At 38.6% G+C, this 18,664-nt stretch overlaps 1 protein-coding gene across 2 annotated transcripts in view; it reads left to right on the forward strand.

Annotated features, from left to right (window-relative positions):
* SHOC2 (SHOC2 leucine rich repeat scaffold protein) overlaps positions 1 to 18,664 on the forward strand; it is a 67,973-nt gene that overhangs the window by 915 nt on the left and 48,394 nt on the right. Inside the window, exon 1 of one of the 2 annotated variants that reach the window (XM_056120354.1) lies at positions 138 to 277. The exons of the other annotated variant lie outside the window; for it this stretch is intronic. The gene's annotated coding sequence lies outside the window, so the exon portion shown is untranslated. Of the gene's footprint in view, positions 1 to 137; positions 278 to 18,664 lie in introns of those variants that run through there. 2 annotated transcript variants of the gene reach the window in all.

Here is an 18,664-nt window from a genome sequence, read left to right on the forward strand (position 1 = left end):
GTTGGGCGGCGTCGCTGGCGCTTCGGTCCGCCCTTTTCCTGGCCTCCGCCAATGGGAGGCCTGGGCCGGAGGGGTGGGGCGGGGCGGCAGGAGCCCGAGTGTGTGGAGGGGCGGGCGCGACGGGGCGGGGCGAGTGGGGGAGGGGCGGGCGGGGGGCGGCAGTTGGGCTGCGTCGCTCCTGAGGAGGAGGAGTAGGTGGCGGAGGAGGAGGCGGAGGGAGGAGGAGGAGGAGGAAGGAGGGCGAGCGCGGAGGATGGCGGAGTTGGGGCTCCTGACGGTAACCGGGGGCCGCTCCGGCGGGAGGGGGGTCTGCGTGTGGCTTCTTCCTGCCTGCCTTCCTGCCCGTCGGGCGGTCGGGCCGGCTGTCGGCAGGGGGAGGCCCCGCGCGCCCTGACAGGCGCGAGCCGGTGGGGCCCGGGCGAGGCCCGAGGGGCCGGGGCTGTGGGAGGCGCCGCCGCGGCCGCCGCTCGCCCGCCCGCCCGCCCGGGTGCTGTCTCGGCGCCGACCGGGCCCCCCTCGGAGCCGGGTTGTGGCCGGCGGCGGCCGCCCGGCGCCCCGAGCGAGCCGTGCCGGCTCTGACAGCCGCCGGGGCCGGGCCTGCCGTGGCGGCCGGCGCTCGGGACAGCGCCCGCGTGAGGGCGAGTCGGCGCGAGGGCGCGGGCCGGGGGCGTCCGGCGGCCAGTCCGACCCGGCCCAGCCCGACTCGGCTCCCGGCTGGGGGGCGGCCCGGGCGCGCGTGCGTGCGTGCGTGTGTATGTGTGTGTGTGTCCGTGTCCGTGTGTGTGTGTGTAAATCCTTGGCGGGCGGTAGTGATCGCGTTGGGGGTGGGGTGGGAATGTCTCGTCTCCCCGCCTCCTGGAAGCCCACCGAGCTCTCTCCGTCTTCTTTCCCTTTGGGGGGGGAAAGTGGTGAGTCGGCTTTGGGTGTGTTGCCGGGCGGAGCGAGTCGTGGGCATCTGAGATTGCCCTGCTGGATATGCTTGATGGCAACCTCTCGGCGCGGTGGCTTTTAGGGCTGGAGGAGGAAAAGTACTCCAGCCCTCCCCCTCCCCTGCCCCCCCCCCCCCCAGCTCCCAACTGGACGAAACGGGACGAAAACGGTTTTCTCCCGGCCCCTCTCTAGCCATTGTTTTGTCCCCTTCCCCGCCCCATGCCTAGGTAGAAGAATAATGACTTGAAACCATTAATTGCCTTCAAAAAAAAAAGAGAGAAAAAAAAAAAGAAATCAGCCCAGGGTTTGTGTTATTGTGTTAGTATGGATTTACAAACAGGTGGACTGAATGTCAGTAGTTGGAAAGAAGATGCTTGTGTGTGAGCGTGTTCAGCTTTTCAGCCCTTGAGAGTTGATTTGATTTTCTTGCCTTTGTACCCTAATGGGTGTGATGAAAAGAAAAGAGGAAGCACTGTTTTGCAGCCTTACCCAAAGAAGTGTTTTCTGAGTCTCTGGGGATGCTGACATCAAAATTGGGTTGCAGATGTGTGTGTAGTATTTGCTTCCAACACGGTAACTTAACCGTTTTTATCTCCGCCTTCACCTGTCCAATTTTATACACTTCTTTAATAAACGTCGGTAGTTACTAGGATTTACTGAGAGTGATTACGGTTTATGAAACTTACTTCTTTGTTATGTATATTTCAGAACTCTAGAAACACTTGCATAATGGGGTTTTCTTTATACTTAAATGTAACACCGGTACTGAAAAATTGCGTTTAACTTGAAGGACCCGTTGGTGTACTAATCTCTGTCTGCCCTCCTCCATCAATGCCAGTAGCCCTTATAACTGTTACTATGTATTTGAACAGACAACTTTTGGGTACATTTGTATTATTCAGAAGACTTACAGTAATAGTTTTAATTGGTCAAGTGTTGATTGTCCTGACAGTGACAAGAACTTTTAGATACAATGTTTGTAGTTTACCATTCCTGACGTGTGGAACTGTGAATACTTGAATACTGTTATATTTTGATTGTGAATATACATTTTAAACATGAATCACAAAGGCTTTGTCTCGGGTTTGTAACCTTGATGTAGCTAAAATGTAATACAAAATAACAAGACTAATTTTTGAAGTGTCAATTTCTAGTTATAAACTGGGCCTATTTTTAAGAGTCTTATTTCCCCCCTCCCCCAAATTATTTGTTCAGTTTTTTTTTAAAAAAAACACAACTACATTTATTTCAGGTTGGTATTTATTTTCTGATCTCCATTAAATTTAGTTTCCCAGTGTTTAAATTTTTGTTTGTTACAAAATGTTACAATTGATCGATGTTAAGAGCTGTACTAACAGCTTGTGTTTGGATTAATAGGTATGTTAACCAGGTTGCATCTTAATAACCACCATATCCAAAAGTTGGTCAGTTTTTTGAAATAGAATTTATGCCAGGAGTGAATTATGTCAAACCATAATGGAAGTTTGAAATATTTTGCTTTTCAAAAGAAGTATCAAAATAATTTTTCTGTTGTTCTTGACTCAGTTACACTTATGTATTTATTTCTGCTTTAAAATTACTTTTTTTTTTTTTTTTGGTTTTTGGGCCACACCCAGTAGTGCTCAGTGCTTATTTCTGACTGTGTCAGGGATCTGTCCTAGCCGAACTAAGGGACTACATGTGATGCTAGTGACCTTACTCTCCATACTATCTCTCTAGTCCTTTGCTTTTTATTTGTTGACCACACCCAGTGTTGCTGTGGGCTACTCCCCGGGACCTTGCTGGAAGATTGAACCCTGGACTCCTGCATGCAAAGCACTCAGCTCCATTAAGCTCTCTTTCCAACCCTGCAATTATCCTTTTTAAATATTAGTATTTCTTTAGTGACAGCAACAGGCAGTTTCATTGTCAGAGAGACATAAGCTGGAATTCTTTGTGGAAAATTTCAAAAAAGTGGCTTCTGAATAGCAGCTAGTATTTTTTTTTGCCTTTGCTTACCTATATGGATTGTGGCGCATTTGAATAAAATTAAATTCTTTGTTATCCAGGCAGTTAAATTATAGTCAGGATAAAAGTATCCTGGATTATTAATATCTATTATGTAATTTAGCATTTCTATAGGGCTCATTCATTAAAATAATTTTAGTTTTTTTCTAGTAAAATATTCCTTTTTTAAAAAAGATAACTTTTTACTTAAAATATACCTCAGTTTGTATGTGTGGGAGTGAAGACTAAATGAAATCTTTCTAATTCAGTTTACTATTTATCAGTCATGAATTAAGAAGTATAAAATCTATACTTACATCAAAAAAGAGCAAAACAAGACCAAAAAATCCAAACAATCACAACAAACAAGGATTGACCCACAGATTCTTAAGTGAGTTACGAGATTTATAATTGACTTTGGTGGAAGTATTCAAGTAGTTTATAAAACACCAATTAGAGGAAATTGGAATAGAAAAAAAACTTTTTTAAACATTCACAAACCAGATTAGAGAATTACTATAACTTTCTATAGAAATGGGCTAGATACATTAAGTACTTTTTAGTCTATCTTTGCGAGATATTTTCCCTTAGTTCCCACTTTTAACACCATATATTTGCAAGCAATTTTCTTACACATGAAAAGAAAATTCTGATTACAAAGATCCCTTTGGTTTTTGTAATATTGGTAACTTGTGTTTTGAGAAAGTTTATGAAGTTCCCATTATCAAGATTCAAAAGAGCTAATTAGATTTCACACCATGTATCTCATTCCAGTTTCTTTAAAGATCAGAATGAATTGTAAAAAGTAGTATGTGATGTAAAGGATCTTTTATTGGAAAGAATGAACATATTGCTGAATATAAAACATTACAGGAGATCTTAAAAGCAGTAGTTTATCCTATGTGAAATGAACTTTAACAATTTTATGAAATATTTTGGCCTATCAGTCATGTAGCATTGTAGACACCTGCAATTTGAAGAGTTTATTTGCCTCAAATGCTGTTTGTAGTTGCTATAATTTTAATTAAGCAACTTCATAGTTGACAAAAGTAAAAGGATTTCTTTTAGTATTTTTAATGTCTTGGAGAAAGTGAAAATCAATTGTTTGGAAATTGATGATTTATAGAACTTGGAGTTAATTTCATCAGTTAAGTTTGGAGCTTCTCAATTTCCGGTTTTGTGTGGTATAGAACTCCTGCCTGCTTTCGAGATTTTTTTACAGTTTTCCAGATAGTTTTAAGAGTGTGTGTGTGTGGTGCCTGGGATCAAATCCAGGACCTCACATGTGTAAGGTAAGTGATCTTTTGCTGTACTGCACCCCTGGCAAATAATAACTTACATTTCTTCTATAAAGGCTGGGGAGATAGAACGGCAGGTAAGGGGCTTTCCATTTATGTGGTTGGCCCGGGTTCAGTCTCTGGCATCCTTATGGTCCCCTATGTCTTATCAGAAGTGATTCCTGAGTGTGAGCCAAGAGTAAACCCTGTGCATTGCTGGGTATTTGTGTATTGCCCAGAAACAAAAACAAAAACAATTATTTCCTATGAATGTTTCTTACTAAGTTTCTTGAGTACTTTGTATGTTGACTCTGAGGATACAGAAATACATATTCTGTTTCTTATTTTCAATAAGTACTTTTTTTTGGAATGAACTGGAAAATCAATATTTGTTCTATGTGTAACAGATACTTTGATAGCAATATACATTGAAGACCTCAGATAAGACTCAGATTACATGTATAACCAGCAGTGTTTACTGGAGAATAGGGTTGAACTAATGCTAGGAATAAAAAGGATAGGTAGACAGTAGAAAAAGGACAGAGGTTATTGATAAGATCCTTTTGGAGAATTCACCAGTTGCAGGTGAATAGCAGTTTGAATTTTGTGTTTGATCTAAAATATTAGGCTTTCATTAACACTTATTTTTTCAGAGATTTCTAAGTGTGCCTAATTGAATATGGAACTTGAACTGTGGATTGGTATTGTTGGAGCACTGTTCCTTCCAAATTATTAAAAAAATCTTAATGTGTATTTTTTTAATTATGATTAAATGTAAGGAGGACATATTAACCTACTATGGATGATTTCCAGGCTTAGAATTTGGATAATAGTAGCACTGAAGCACTGTCCTCCTGTTGTTCATTGATTTGCTTGAGTATGCTGTAAAATTATATTTAAAAGGCCAGAGAAGAGAGTACCTGGAGAGAGTATATGCTGGACTGATGTTTTGCAGTGGTCAATCCTGGTACTCCCTGGCACTGCATATGGAATTTTGAGCACTTCCATAGGTCATTCTTGAGCACTGAGCCAGGAAGCAATAGCCCCTGAATACTACTAGATGTGCCCTGAAAATGAAAAACAGAAACAGCAACCAACCAATATCATATATAAACATCTCAGCATTTATGCATCATATTGAGTAATGTTTTTGAACTTAGAACCAGTGGCAAAGGTTTTTGTTTGTGTTTGGGCCTTACCCAGCTGTGCTCAGGGTTTAGTTCTGACTCGGTGCTCAGAGATCAGTGCTGGCGGGTTCTGGGGTACAGATATGGTGTTGAAGATCGAACCCAGGTTGGAAAGTACCCTACCTGCTTCACTCTCTCTCCAGCCCCAGTGGCGGGTTTTTATTGTACAGATATTGAAAATGCACTCTTCTGAATACGTTTGAAAAAGCTTTTTGTATATTACTTAAATATTCAGTAATTCTTAAACAGTCTGATTTAATACTTCTTTTAGGGCACAATAAAAAGTCTGCCATTTAACATTTCTCCCTGAAGTGCCATAAGCTCCCATTTTGAAATTTTCTTTCTTTCTTTCTCTTTATAGATGTTTGGCCCTCACCAGGTTTTGCTCAGGGACTTCTTAACTCTTGGCAGTGCTTGGGAGAGCATGCAGTGGTAGGGATAGAAGAATCTGGGCCTTCTGCATGCAAAGCCTATGCTTTAGTCCATTGAGCTCTCTCTCTAATTCCTGATGTAGCCTTGATTTGTTCCTCGCCCCTTAATTTTTTTTTTTATCATTCTAGTTAATTTATAGAATTTGGGGAATTCCTTTAAAATTCTTTACATTTGTGCTGGAATGATTGCTCAGTGCAGGAGACCTGGGTTCATCTTGTTAAAAATTAATTATTATAGTTTGGGTCATATGCTTATAATAGTGTTGACTTTCATAGTTTTGATGTACGTTGTTACCTCTACAGCACTGAAGTATTCATGACCCTTGACTAATGTTCATTTGTTACATTTTTCCCCTTCTTGGGTGTTCTCATTTCTGTAATTCAGGTTCAAGGGTTGCCATCATTTGATACGTTCCATTTTTTACTGTAGATAGTTGTGTTTTTCAACCTTTCTACATCTGCACAATGGCACCTTTCCTGCATACTCTTTAATGGACTGACAGTCATAATCAGGGTAATATACTGATGGTTTTCAGACTTCTCTGTCTATGGACTGGTGGACTGGTGGTTGAAGACTACTGCTAAATAGCAGAGATAAGTGAGATCAGCTGGTATTTATCCTTTTCCCTCTGACTTACATTGTTTAACCTGATCCCGTCTAGTTTCAGATTGTTTCCATATCCTGGCTAGGCTATTGTACTGCAGTGAACATAGTTGTGCACATATCTTTTCTAATTAATGCTTTTGTATTTTGGGGTAGATAAGCCATGTTCACTGACAGGAAATGATACTTCATTGTCATTTTGATTTGAATTTCTCTAATAATATGTTAAAACCTTATATAAGATTATTCAGAAACTAAGATTTATTGTTGTCATGTCCTTGGATATACTCCATGTATTCTTCACCTGGCTAATCTATCCTTTCAAGTCCTTTGGCAGAGCTATGATCTCTAGTTAGATTCTTCCTATTTAAATTCCCTTAGCACCTGTACTTCTCTTTTATAACACAGTTTTGTAATGATGTATTTAATACCATTTTTGCTAGACTGTGCATGGAGTATGTCATCTTTACTACTTTTCTCCATTATAAAATATATAGACCTTGTAGGTTTCTAATAGAAAATTAATTTAAATTAGCAGTGTAGAGCTCATAAAATGAATGGATTACTAAACAGATTAAAGAGATGTCTTACGAATATTGCTTTTAAAGAAAATTCTTGTTCTTAGATTCCTCCAGACCTTAATTCAGGGTCTTTTTCCTATTTAATAACTTTCTGTCAGCTCATATAATCAACTAAAAAATTGTGGTAAAAAGATATGGGATACTGTTAGAGACTAAATGAAATCTATATGTAAAAGCACAGGAAAAACACTTAAAAAACAAATAAAAGATTTTATTTTGGGGTCTCACTTGGTGGTGCTGAGGGACTACTCTCAGCACAGTTCTTAAGGATCATTCTTGGCAGTATTTAGGGGAATCATGCAGTGATGGAAGTTGAACCTCTGTCTCCTGCTTTATGAATCATTTCCACAACATCTTAAGACATTAAAAATAGTAGTTTAAAATAACTCAGGGTTGTTACCAACATAGAATTTCGATAACCTTTATTTTATATAGAGAACATATAGCCAAATTGATGTAAAATGACAAAGGGATTAATTGCTATTAATAAATTTTCTGAAGATGACACAGGTTTTTAAGTATAGTATTCATTAAGGTTTTCATCTAAAATAATAATTTTTGGGATTGGCTGAAGTAATAGTATAGAGGGTATGGCATTTACTTTGTATGTCTTGGGTTGAATCCCCAGTATCCCATTTGGTCCCCCGGACTCTGTCAGGAGTGGTCCTTGAGTACAGAGCCAGGAGAAAGACCTGAGCACTTCTGGATGTTTCTTCCCCCACCGTCACCAAAAAAAAAAAAAAGGAAAAAGAAAAATAAACCTTGAAACTTAATGTGTTAAATTTTTGTTATTATAAAGCTTTGCATAATGAGATAAAACATAGTAGGTGCTGTTATTCATTGACTAGAATTTAGTTGAAGCAGATAATTACCTGAAAACCCCATTAGTCAGTGTATAACAATATTAACCACATTTTGTGGAAGAGATTTTATACTTTCCATTTATTTAGCTATTAAATGTGTAAAAATTGAATAACATGGTTTTCATTAGTTTTGAAGGAAACATACCTGTTGCAAAATGATATAAGTATTAGTGAAGAGAGCATGGTCTCTATTTCCTGGTAACCAGTACTGGGAAAATAAAATTGGAAATTGTAATTACTAGTTTGCTAGAAATATGGAGAATTTGACAGATTAGGCCACCTTAATTTGTTTAAAAATAAAGAATTGAGAATTTCATTAAATGGCTTTAGTTCTGGTTCAGAGAAATTACATTTTATCTTAATGTTGTGATCTATTCAATTCTGTGACTATATAAAGCTAGGTAGAAGATCTAGTTATTTTGTTGTTAGAACAAATACTGATTTATCTACAATGTGTTAATTACAGTTTTAATCTCATAGCATACTGCTTATATAGTAGGCAGCTTAAAATAGTAAGGTTTTATGATTTAATCCTGAAGACATTTATTTCTGTACTTTGGAAATAATGATTTGAAATTCTTAATACTAGAAATATGGCCTAGTTTCAGAACACCCACTAAGCAACTGTGGGAACTCAGCATGCTAAAAAGGTTTGTAGTGCTGCAGTATTTTTTAATTTCTCCACCTCCTGTTACATAATAGCTTATAGTAGTACACATGGAACATGAGTGTTAGGGATAAGAACAAAGTGTATTGAAACCCCCCAAATGGTGTGATGCTGTGTTGGTTCTTAAGGACCTAAAGATGATGCAATGTAGTGATGGTCAGTGAGTGTTTGACCTAAGTAGGTGATAATGTTTTAGATCACAAATAAAGCATTAAATGTATTGACTTCAGTTTTGAAAAAATATGACTAAAAATGGAGTCATGGAATATGGATGAAGGTCATGTCCCAAGTTCCATCCGCAGCATACACGATCCTCCATCCAGCTCTGTGTGCCATACAGCCCTGGTAGCCTCTACTTTTGCCATGCCTGAGGAACATGAGGGATTTGCATTGCCAGTCCAGAGCACCTTATTTAGGCAAGACACTGCCTTGTAAAGTGGAGTGACCCTTTGGCCCTATGCTCAGGAGCACATCTGGGGTGGTCCCCATTCTGCTTCCCCTTCCCCCACTCCTCCCTGCCCTGGCAAGGAGAAAAATAGAGTCACTCTTTTGAAAATACAAAAACAATTTAACTCTTGTCAAAATTGTTAAAATTCTTATTTTAAAAGTTTGATGACTAATACGTTTACATGATACTTGTGTGCAGGTCTTAAAATACTTAAAAGTATTCAGTGGAAATATTTTTTCCTCCCAGAGCTGTTCAATCTCAACTCTGTGTTGTGTCAGACTATTGAACCTAACATTGATTAGAAATAGATTAGAAACTAATGTAAAAAAACAATGGAATTTACTGTTTTATTGTTCCAGAGTGTAGTTGTCTGTTTTTTAGATCAATTTTTATTGGATTTTTATAAGTTATCAGTGTCTGTGACAATATGTTTACTACTAAATACTTTGAGCACTTTAAACACTGAGATAAATCTCAAAGGTTTTTTTTTTAATGTCTTTAACGTTTAAAATTCAATTTGATTTAAATTTTAAATCATAATTTTGTAGAAATTCAATTCAAGAAAATCAATATTTTTCTTATTTTTAAGTTTTTTTCTTTTGAGGAAAGGGGTGTGGGGAGAAAGATGGTGGGGGGGAGGGAGGAGAGAGGAAAAAAAAAACACTTGAGAGAACACAGGTTTTTCCAGAGTGGAGAGGAAACTTCATACATATACCAGCATCAAATATGAAAGTACACATCTCAGTAGGGGAGATGTGGATGACACGTGCTTGGGCACAGGCACTACGTGTGCTTGATAGCAACACATGGACACAGGTAGCATTTGTGCTTGTGCAGCACATGAGCTTGTAGCAAGATCTTGAAGATTATTATTTCACAAAGTAAGTTGGTCGGGGGTTATACCTGTCTAATGCCAGGGCTTAATCCTGGCTCTGCACTCAGGTATCACTCCTGGTAGGATTTGGGGATTGGACTTTGGTTGACTGAATGGACAAGGCAAGTGCCTTACCCAGTGTACTATCTCTTTGGCCCCCAAGTAATAGTTTCTTTTTCTTTCAGGCATAATATAATATTTGATACCTGCATGTCACTAAATGATTTATCTCTGTGAGATAAGAAATTTTACATCAAAGCTTCTATAAACTCTGGGAATCATATATACGTTTATAGTTACAGGGCAGTACATACTGTATAGCAATTTGTAACTAGTTTGGTTTAATGTATTCAATTATAAAAAGTGAAAATTTCATTTTATGTATTTATAAAAATAGAAACAAGGGTTGCTTTTTAGTATTTAGTAGCAGCTGATGGGAAAATCATTTGATAAAGTTAACTAAATTAGGCTTGACAACTGATGCATTTTAAAATTTTACTCTTATAGGAAGATTTTTGCTATTAGATATATAGAAACAAATGTCACATACTTAAATCCCCCAAATATGTCATATACATATTATTTTAATAAATGTCAACAAAAGGCAAAATTAGTTGAGTATGAATCCTTTGTTTGTTTTTGGGTCACACCTGACAGTGCCCAGGCCTTACTCTTGGTTTTGTATCCAGAATTCACTCCTGGTGGCTTGAGGGATCATATGAGGTGCCAGGGATTAAACCCAGGTCGGCCATGTGCAAGGCAAGTTCCTTGCCTACCGTATGTCTCTCTGGACCAGAATCCATTTTGGTTTTGGGGACTACACTGAACTGTGCCCAGGGTTTACTCGTGGCTCTGTGCTCAGAGATTATTCCTGGCTGGGACCGTATGTGGTGCTGGGGATCAATCTGTATTCATGGGAAATACGTTACCCCTGTACTGCTCCCTGGCCCACGAGTCTTTCTATAGTCTAAAACAGGCTATATAAATGTGAAACAAGTGTTTGTTCCATAATAATGGTACTTAGCGATTACTGATTCTTTTTTGAAGAAGTCAACAAACCATTATTTATTGGGATATTATCCATATGCTGTCAATACTTTGCTGACATTGATGAAGTTTTTGTAAAATAAATGTATTGAATCTTAGTGCACATGCATCAGAAAATTGTAACAAACTGATTATATAGCTTGATGAATTTATACTTAAGTCAGCAAACCTGAGTAGCCACGAAGCAGCTAAAAAAATGGAATATTGAGACTGGGAAGGTAGCCCAAAGTGATAATTTTACTTGTAGGAAGCTTACCTTCCATCTCTTAGCACTAGCATGTGGTCCTCCAAGTGCCACCAGGAATGACTCCCTATCTCCTCAGCAGCACTGGAAGTAGACCTGCTTGTTGTAGCCCCAAATATCTAATCCAAAGAGAAAAGAATATTACAAGATCAGAAGCCTACTCAAGGCTTCCTACCACTAAATACAATTTTTTTTGGTCTTGTTTTTTGGACACACCATGTGGAACTCAGGGGTTACTTTACTCCTGACTCTACACTCAGGCCTCAATCCTGGTGGGATTCGGGCAACCTTTTGTGGTGCTGGATATCGAATCTGAGCCAGGGGCATGCATAGTAAGTGCTTTAGCTGCTGTGCTGTCTCTCTGGCACCAGCAGGTGGCTTTTGAAATGAAGAAATACTGACCCTTGCTGTCAAACTCCTTTGATTTTTTTTTTTTTAAGAAATTCAAACTGGATTTTTGTATGACGTTCTCAATTATTAAATATTGGCAAACTAAGAAAAATTAGAGCCAACATGTGGGTTATTCCTTTGATTTTTTTAAGCGAGAAATGCAGACATGGATTTTTGTATGAAGCTCCCAATTATTAAATATTGGCAAGTTAGGAAAAATTAGGACCACCATGTGGGTTTAACATACATAGCTATTGTCTGTTTTTTTTTTTTTGTCTGACTATTTCAGAGATAGAAAAGGAAAGAATTTCCACTCACTAATCAAGGACATAAGATACTTGATTTATCAGGTAAATGAAAATAAAAAGATAGCCTGGCAAGCTCCCCGTGATGTATTCGATATGCCAAACACAGTAACAACAAAGTCTCCAATGGAGACGTTACTGGGCCTGCTCGAGCAAATCTATGAACAACGGGAGGACAGTGACAGTGAATAAACAAGAACGGGAAGGTATAACTTGATGCAATCTTTTTGCAAGAAGGCAGTTTGAACTACCTATACATATAAATAATAATAAAATATATTAGCTTTGACCAGTTTTTCTTTCAGGAGTCCACCTTATATAAGTGCTAGATCCTATGTTTGAAGATCTGAATGCTCAATGAATTGTACTGATATGAGTAAACAAGGAATAGAAACAACTCGAGTTGCAGTTGTTAAAAGAGATTATAGTTTGGGCATTACTGTAACAGAAAAATAGTGGAAAGGATTGAAGTATATCTATTTTTGTATAGAAAGAGCCCATAATGTAGTGTTTATGTTACATTATGACTATGCATACACTACATTTTGTGTACATATATGCTATTTTAAATGTATAATATTCCATTGTATGGCATGGTACTATAATACTGATGTGCATGTTGGTTATTTCCAGCGTTTTACTATCTATATAGACATTACTGTGAATACTTTTATTTTCATGTCTTACAGTGTCTCCAGAAATAAACTCCTTTAATATTTTATAACCCAGTTGTATTTAACACAAGTATATGAAACCTGTAAGATTCTTGGTCATCTGTACTAGTTTCAGAGTTTGCTATATTTGATTTTTTAATTAAGTAAATGTACATTAGGCACAGTACACTGGCTACTAAACTGGCAAGTGGTACTGTATTTTTATCCTAGAATCCTTAAATTTTTTAAAGGTAATATAAATATCTATTTTGTAAAAATAGGTGTGTTGAACAAATAACTCTCACCATGAAACCACTTTTGCCTCATTTTCTTTTCCGGGTTGCCACTACCAGTTATGAATGTACTTTCTCAGATACTTGTATGTATATATATATATGTATATATCAATATATATGTATATATCACACATATATAATATGTATATCATCAGATTTTATTTTCATAAATGACATGACAGAATTGTGCTAAATAGAACATCTAACACACAGTCTTTGTTTAAAACCTTGTTTTAACAAATGTTTTGTTATTTTTATCTTCATTATGGAGCTAAGTTATATTACTGTCTCCTTCGTGATAAGATGCTGAACTTTTAAACAGCATTCTAGTAATTTGTGAAGTTGAAATTTAAACTCCAACAATCTGGTTACAAAGAATTCTTACTATAAACCACTATGCTTTTTTGTTATTGCTGAGTTTGGGGCCACTCCCAGTGGTGCTCAGGACTTGCTCCTGGCTCTGCTCAGAGATCACTCCTGGTGAGGCTCAGGGTACCAGTAGAGTGCTGGGGATTGAACCTGGGTCAGCTACATGCAAGGCAAGCGCCCTACCTGCTATACTATCTTTTCAGCCCCCAGCCTCTATGCTTTATTGATTCAGTTGTTTCATAGTACTACATAGTTATTGCCCCATTCTTTTAATAACTACATTGTATTCCATCAAATAAACATTTATCTAACTAGGGCTTAGAGGATGGACATTCAGATTGTTTTCAGATATTGTACTTACAATGTTACAGTGGATATCCTGTGTGTTTAATATGTATCATTTTGAACATTTGAACATTTTGAACATAGAGTTTGCCTGTATTTCAATTCCATCCTTTAAAGATGGTGGAGGCAGGGGGGCCTAGTAGTTACATAGTTTTGTTTTGTGATCTAAAAGTTTTTCTTTTAATAAGTATACTTAACTCTGGGCCAGAGCGGTAGCATAGTGGGTAGGGCATTTGCCGTGCACGGGGCCAACCTGGGTTTGATTCCTCCGCCCCTCTCGGAGAGCCTGGCAAGCTACGAGAGTAGTCCACCGCATGGCAAAGCCTGGCAGGCTACCTGTGACGTATTCGATATACCAAAAACCGTAACATCTCACAATGGAGATGTTACTGGTGCCTGCTTGAGCAAATCAATGGGAGGACATTGCTACAGTGCTACTTAACTCTATATGCCATAGCATTAGGCTTATTTATCCAGTGTTTACAGTTAAGCGATTAAGAGATCAATTAAATTATAACATGTAAAATATCTTAAAGCAGTGCACTATTTTTTAAAATTTATTTATTTATTTATTGAATCACTGTGGGAAAAAGTACAAAGCTTTCAAGTGTAGGTCTCAGTCATGCAAATATCAATCACAATTCCCTTTACCAATACTTATTTTTCACCACGAAGAACCCCAATAAACCCCCACCTCCCAACCCCCCCCCAATGTCTGTGGGGTAGATGAATTCTAGTTAACACTCTGTCTACTTTTACTAGCTTCATTGTTTTGATAAAAGTTGCACCATTATTATTTAGACTTTACCCCTCTGCCCAAACTCAGCCATGCTGAAAAAGCATTGTGAAATGATCTGCTTTCTACAGCTGGTTTCAAGAATTAAATGATGTTGCGCGACCGCTATTGTGGCCGCGCGGTTTTGGATTTCTGCTGTTTTATTTATTAACCCTGCAAGTATTTCTACTGAGAGTCAGATAATTAAGAGATTGGTCTCTGTGCTTCTGGGGCCGTGGCCCTGCCGGAGAGCCGCTCGTGGGGAGCAACTGGTGACCTCGGCCGGGTGTGAAGGAAAAGCAGTGCACTATTAAAAGTGCAAACATACCTCTGACCATTTCCTCTTCTATTTTTTGTTGGTTACACATAGTGAAGTATTTTTTGCACATGTGTACAGTATTTTTTCTTTAGCATTTGGTTTAAAAAAAATTGAAAACCTGTCCTTTTGCCAGTAATTATATTTTTTTCCTTCATCTTTTAGATCATTGAACTTTGAACTAGTATTTTCTTTAAGAACAATTCATAGGAACAGTAGTTCTTGGTATCTTGCATATTCAATAGTATTCAACTGTAATACTAAAATCTATTGCTATCCTATTATAAATACCTGAGTCATACTTATTTTCCCCTAAAATACTTCACAGGTATTACTCTACTATCTGTATTACTGATTTCCTTATCCCCTTCCTTATATTTATTTTTATGTAGCAAGACAGTTATGGAGCAAAACTTTGATGTATACAAAGGGAAAGAGGAGATACATGTTCAAGAGAGAATAATTGACTTCTCAAGTGAAAACAAGGAAGCAAAGAGACAGATAAGCCAGCAAGTTATGTATTCAAGTGAGAGAAGGGCTTGAAGAAAAGCTCTTCCTTCAGTTTTAGGTAGTGTTTTTGCCTAGATTCTTAGTCCTTAGGACCAAGGGATGGTCAGTGGTTGAGCACTTATCTTTGTTTTGGGGCCATTCCCAGCAAGTGCTCAGGGCTTAATCCTAGCTTTGTACTCTGGAGTGGCCTCTGGCGGTGCTTAGGGGACCATATGTGATGTCAGGGATCTAACCACGGTCAGCTGTGTTCAAGGCAAGTGCTTTAACCCCTGTGCTATCTCTCTGAATGCTGAGTGCTTATCTTTCATACAAGAGGTTGTGAGTTAGTCTCTGGCACCACCCCATATGCCTGGTGAAGTTCCTGGCACAGTCATTGGTGATCTTTGGTACTACAAATAAACGTGTTGTTTCTGACTGACTACTGTTTCCAAGTGTGTGTGAAAAACCCATTCTTATTTAACTACTTGTTTAATATAGTTCTTATTTAGTTTTGTTAGATACTGACCAGTTAGAAAGTCCTAACTTGCCTTTGTCTCAGTAATGCCCAATGGAATATGTAAAAGCTCTTCATAGTTTTAAAAAGGAATTGTTGGATTTCTCTTTTTGTCTAGTGATGTGCTTTAACTGAATTGTGATCATTTTGAAGTATGAAGCTCTAAACCAGATATTTATTTTGTTTGGATATAACTCTCTAGCTTTCCTACATGCGATGGTCTTTCTCTAATAGTGAGGTTTTGGGTGTTTCCTATGTGGATAGGGATGGAGATGAAGTTTGTGATTCTCTGCCTCATTTCTAGTAGTTTTTGAGATTTTTTTTTTATGAAAAAGGGACCATATTATTTTTACCCCTAGCACTAAGAAGTAATTTTTAATTAAAAAGCATGTTAACATTTAAATAGAAGTATATCACTTGATTTGTATTTATGAAGCCTCTATATTAGAAAATATGGAGAATGAGACCAGAGACTATTGTTTCTGGTTAAGAATTAGTTTTAAGGATTCTTGAGTTCTTTATCTTAGATATGATTTGTTTTCTATTGGATCTGAAATCTTAACTTTCCTGATTTAGATGCTACTGGTAGATTTTTTTTTTTTAATTTTCAGTTGTTTAGTGTAATTTTCTAGAATAGTCTGGCATTCTAGATGGCATCTTATTTTCCCAAGGGAGATGTTGATGTATTTCCTCACTTAATGGCTCTAAGAAAGAAGTGTTCGAAAATCTTAATAGCTGTTGGGAAAACCTTTGATTCTCTGACTTGAGGATGCTTATATTCTTTGATCAAATTCCCCTTACCTGACATCCATTAGCAATATGAAGGTATTACTGAGAAAAACTAGTATTTTTTTCATCCTGTTTCTATCATGTATTGGATCCAGGGCTAGTTGCATTCAAGGCAAGTTCCTTAACTCCTGCATGATCTCACCAGTTCTGAGTATTTTAATTTTGAGTGTTTTACTAATCTGTTGGGCTAGAGCGATAACACAACTGGTAGGGCATTTGCCTTGCACACAGCCGCGACCCGGGTTTGATTCCTCCACCCCTTCTCGGAGAGCCTGGCAAGCTACCGAGAGTATCTCGCCAGCACAGCAAAGCCTGGCAAGCTACCCGTGATGTATTTGATATGCCAAACACAGTAACAACAAAGTCTCACAATGGAGACGTTACTGATGCCCGCTCAAGCAAATTGATGAACAGCGGGAGGACAGTGACAGTGACTAATCTGTTATTGATCATGTCTTTTTTAGATCAAATGTTTATTAAATTTTATAAACTATCAAATGCTTTGAACACTGAGATAAATCTCAGAAAAAGTTTTTAAAAATACCTTTAACCTTCAAAATTCAATTTAATTTAAGGGCTGGAGTAATAGCACAGCGGTAGGGCGTTTGCCTTGCACGCAGCCAACATGGCCGACCCGAGTTCGATTCCTCCGCCCCTCTCGGAGAGCCCGGCAAGCTACCGAGAGTATCTCGCCTGCATGGCAGAGCCTGGCAAGCTCCCCGTGACGTATTCGATATGCCAGACACAGTCACAACAAAGTCTCCAATGGAGACGTTAACTGTGCCCGCTCGAGCAAATCGATGATCAACGGGAGGGCCTTTACCTTTACCTTTTAATTACAGAGCTGTGATTTACAAAATTATTGATAAATGAGTCTTAGGCATACAGTAGTCTAATACGTATCCCACCATCATTGTCAGCTTCCATTGACCAGTTTCCATGCACCTCCTGGCTCCCTTCCATTTTTATAGGCATGTTTCAAAGTTTGGTGGTTGTAGTTTAGGTCTCATGATTTCAGTGTTGAATCGTTTCTTTGGATTTATAGTGGTACCACTCTCCCACATCACCAGTATACTCAAGTCCCCCAGCCCTGTTTCCCCCATTACTTCCCTTTTTTCCTCCTCTTGCTTCTTCCCTGCGATTTCTTTCAATAAAGGTTTTTTTGATCCAAATAAATTAGGTAATCTAAGTTCTTTTTTTTTTCTTTTGGCTTTTTGTGTCACACCCAGCGATGCTCAGGGGTTCCTCCTGGCTCTGCACTCAGGAATTACTCCTAGTGGTGCTCAAGGGACCATATGGGATGCTGGGAATAGAACTCGGGTCAGCCGTGTGCAAGGCAAATGCCCTGCCCACTGTGCTATCTATCGTTCCAGCCCCAGTCTTGTAAGTTCTTTGGAGTATATTATTATGTTAAAATAGGTGATAATTTTTATTAGTTCTGGCAGGGGATGGGGGCGGTGGTGGTGATCAGGGCTTAGTCCTGCTCTGTACTCAGTGATCATTCCTGATGGGACTCGGAAGATTTTATAGATTGTAGGGGATTGAACCTGGGTTGGCTGTGTGCAAGCCTTTCCTGCTGTACTATCTTTCCAGCCCCCTGATAGTTTTTAACAGCTTCCTTATGTTTGGAATATGAACATACATTTTATCCTAAAACAGTCCATGGGGCTATGTAGGGTAGAAATACATTTAATGCGTATTGAGAGTGTATTATAAAATACTTTTGGGTATACACATAGGCTCAAAACTTTTTTGTGTTAAAAACAGCAACAACAACAAAAACACAAGGCAAAGATATGTAGTATTTAACTTGTTATGTTGTAATATAACATTTAATCCAAACCCAGAAAGTCTGGACATCTAATTCCCCCTCACTTGTTTGAATTATTGTGTCTTCCAGAATATAGTCTTAAACATGTTTTCAGTATTATTACTAATAAATATCAGTGCTAAGCTTTTAAGCTTTTTTGGGCTGGAGTTATAGCACAGCAGTAGGGCGTTCGCCTTACAAGCGGCCAACATGGCTGACCCGAGTTCGATTCCTCCGCCCCTCTCGGAGAGCCCAGCAAGCTACCGAGAGTATTCGATATGCCAGACACAGTAACAACAAAGTCTCCAATGGAGACGTTACTGGGCCTGCTTGAGCAAATCGACGATCAACGGGAGGGCCTTATTTATTTATTTTTTTTATTAAGCTTTTAAAATTTGGTGCATGGGCCAAGGATCCCTGAGTTGAATTCCTTTTGAATTTGCATCATCACTTTTTAAGGGTGAATTACAGAAA

Source organism: Sorex fumeus, unplaced genomic scaffold (assembly GCF_029834395.1).
Source record: "Sorex fumeus unplaced genomic scaffold, SorFum_2.1 ptg000043l, whole genome shotgun sequence".
Lineage (NCBI taxonomy): Eukaryota > Metazoa > Chordata > Mammalia > Eulipotyphla > Soricidae > Sorex > Sorex fumeus.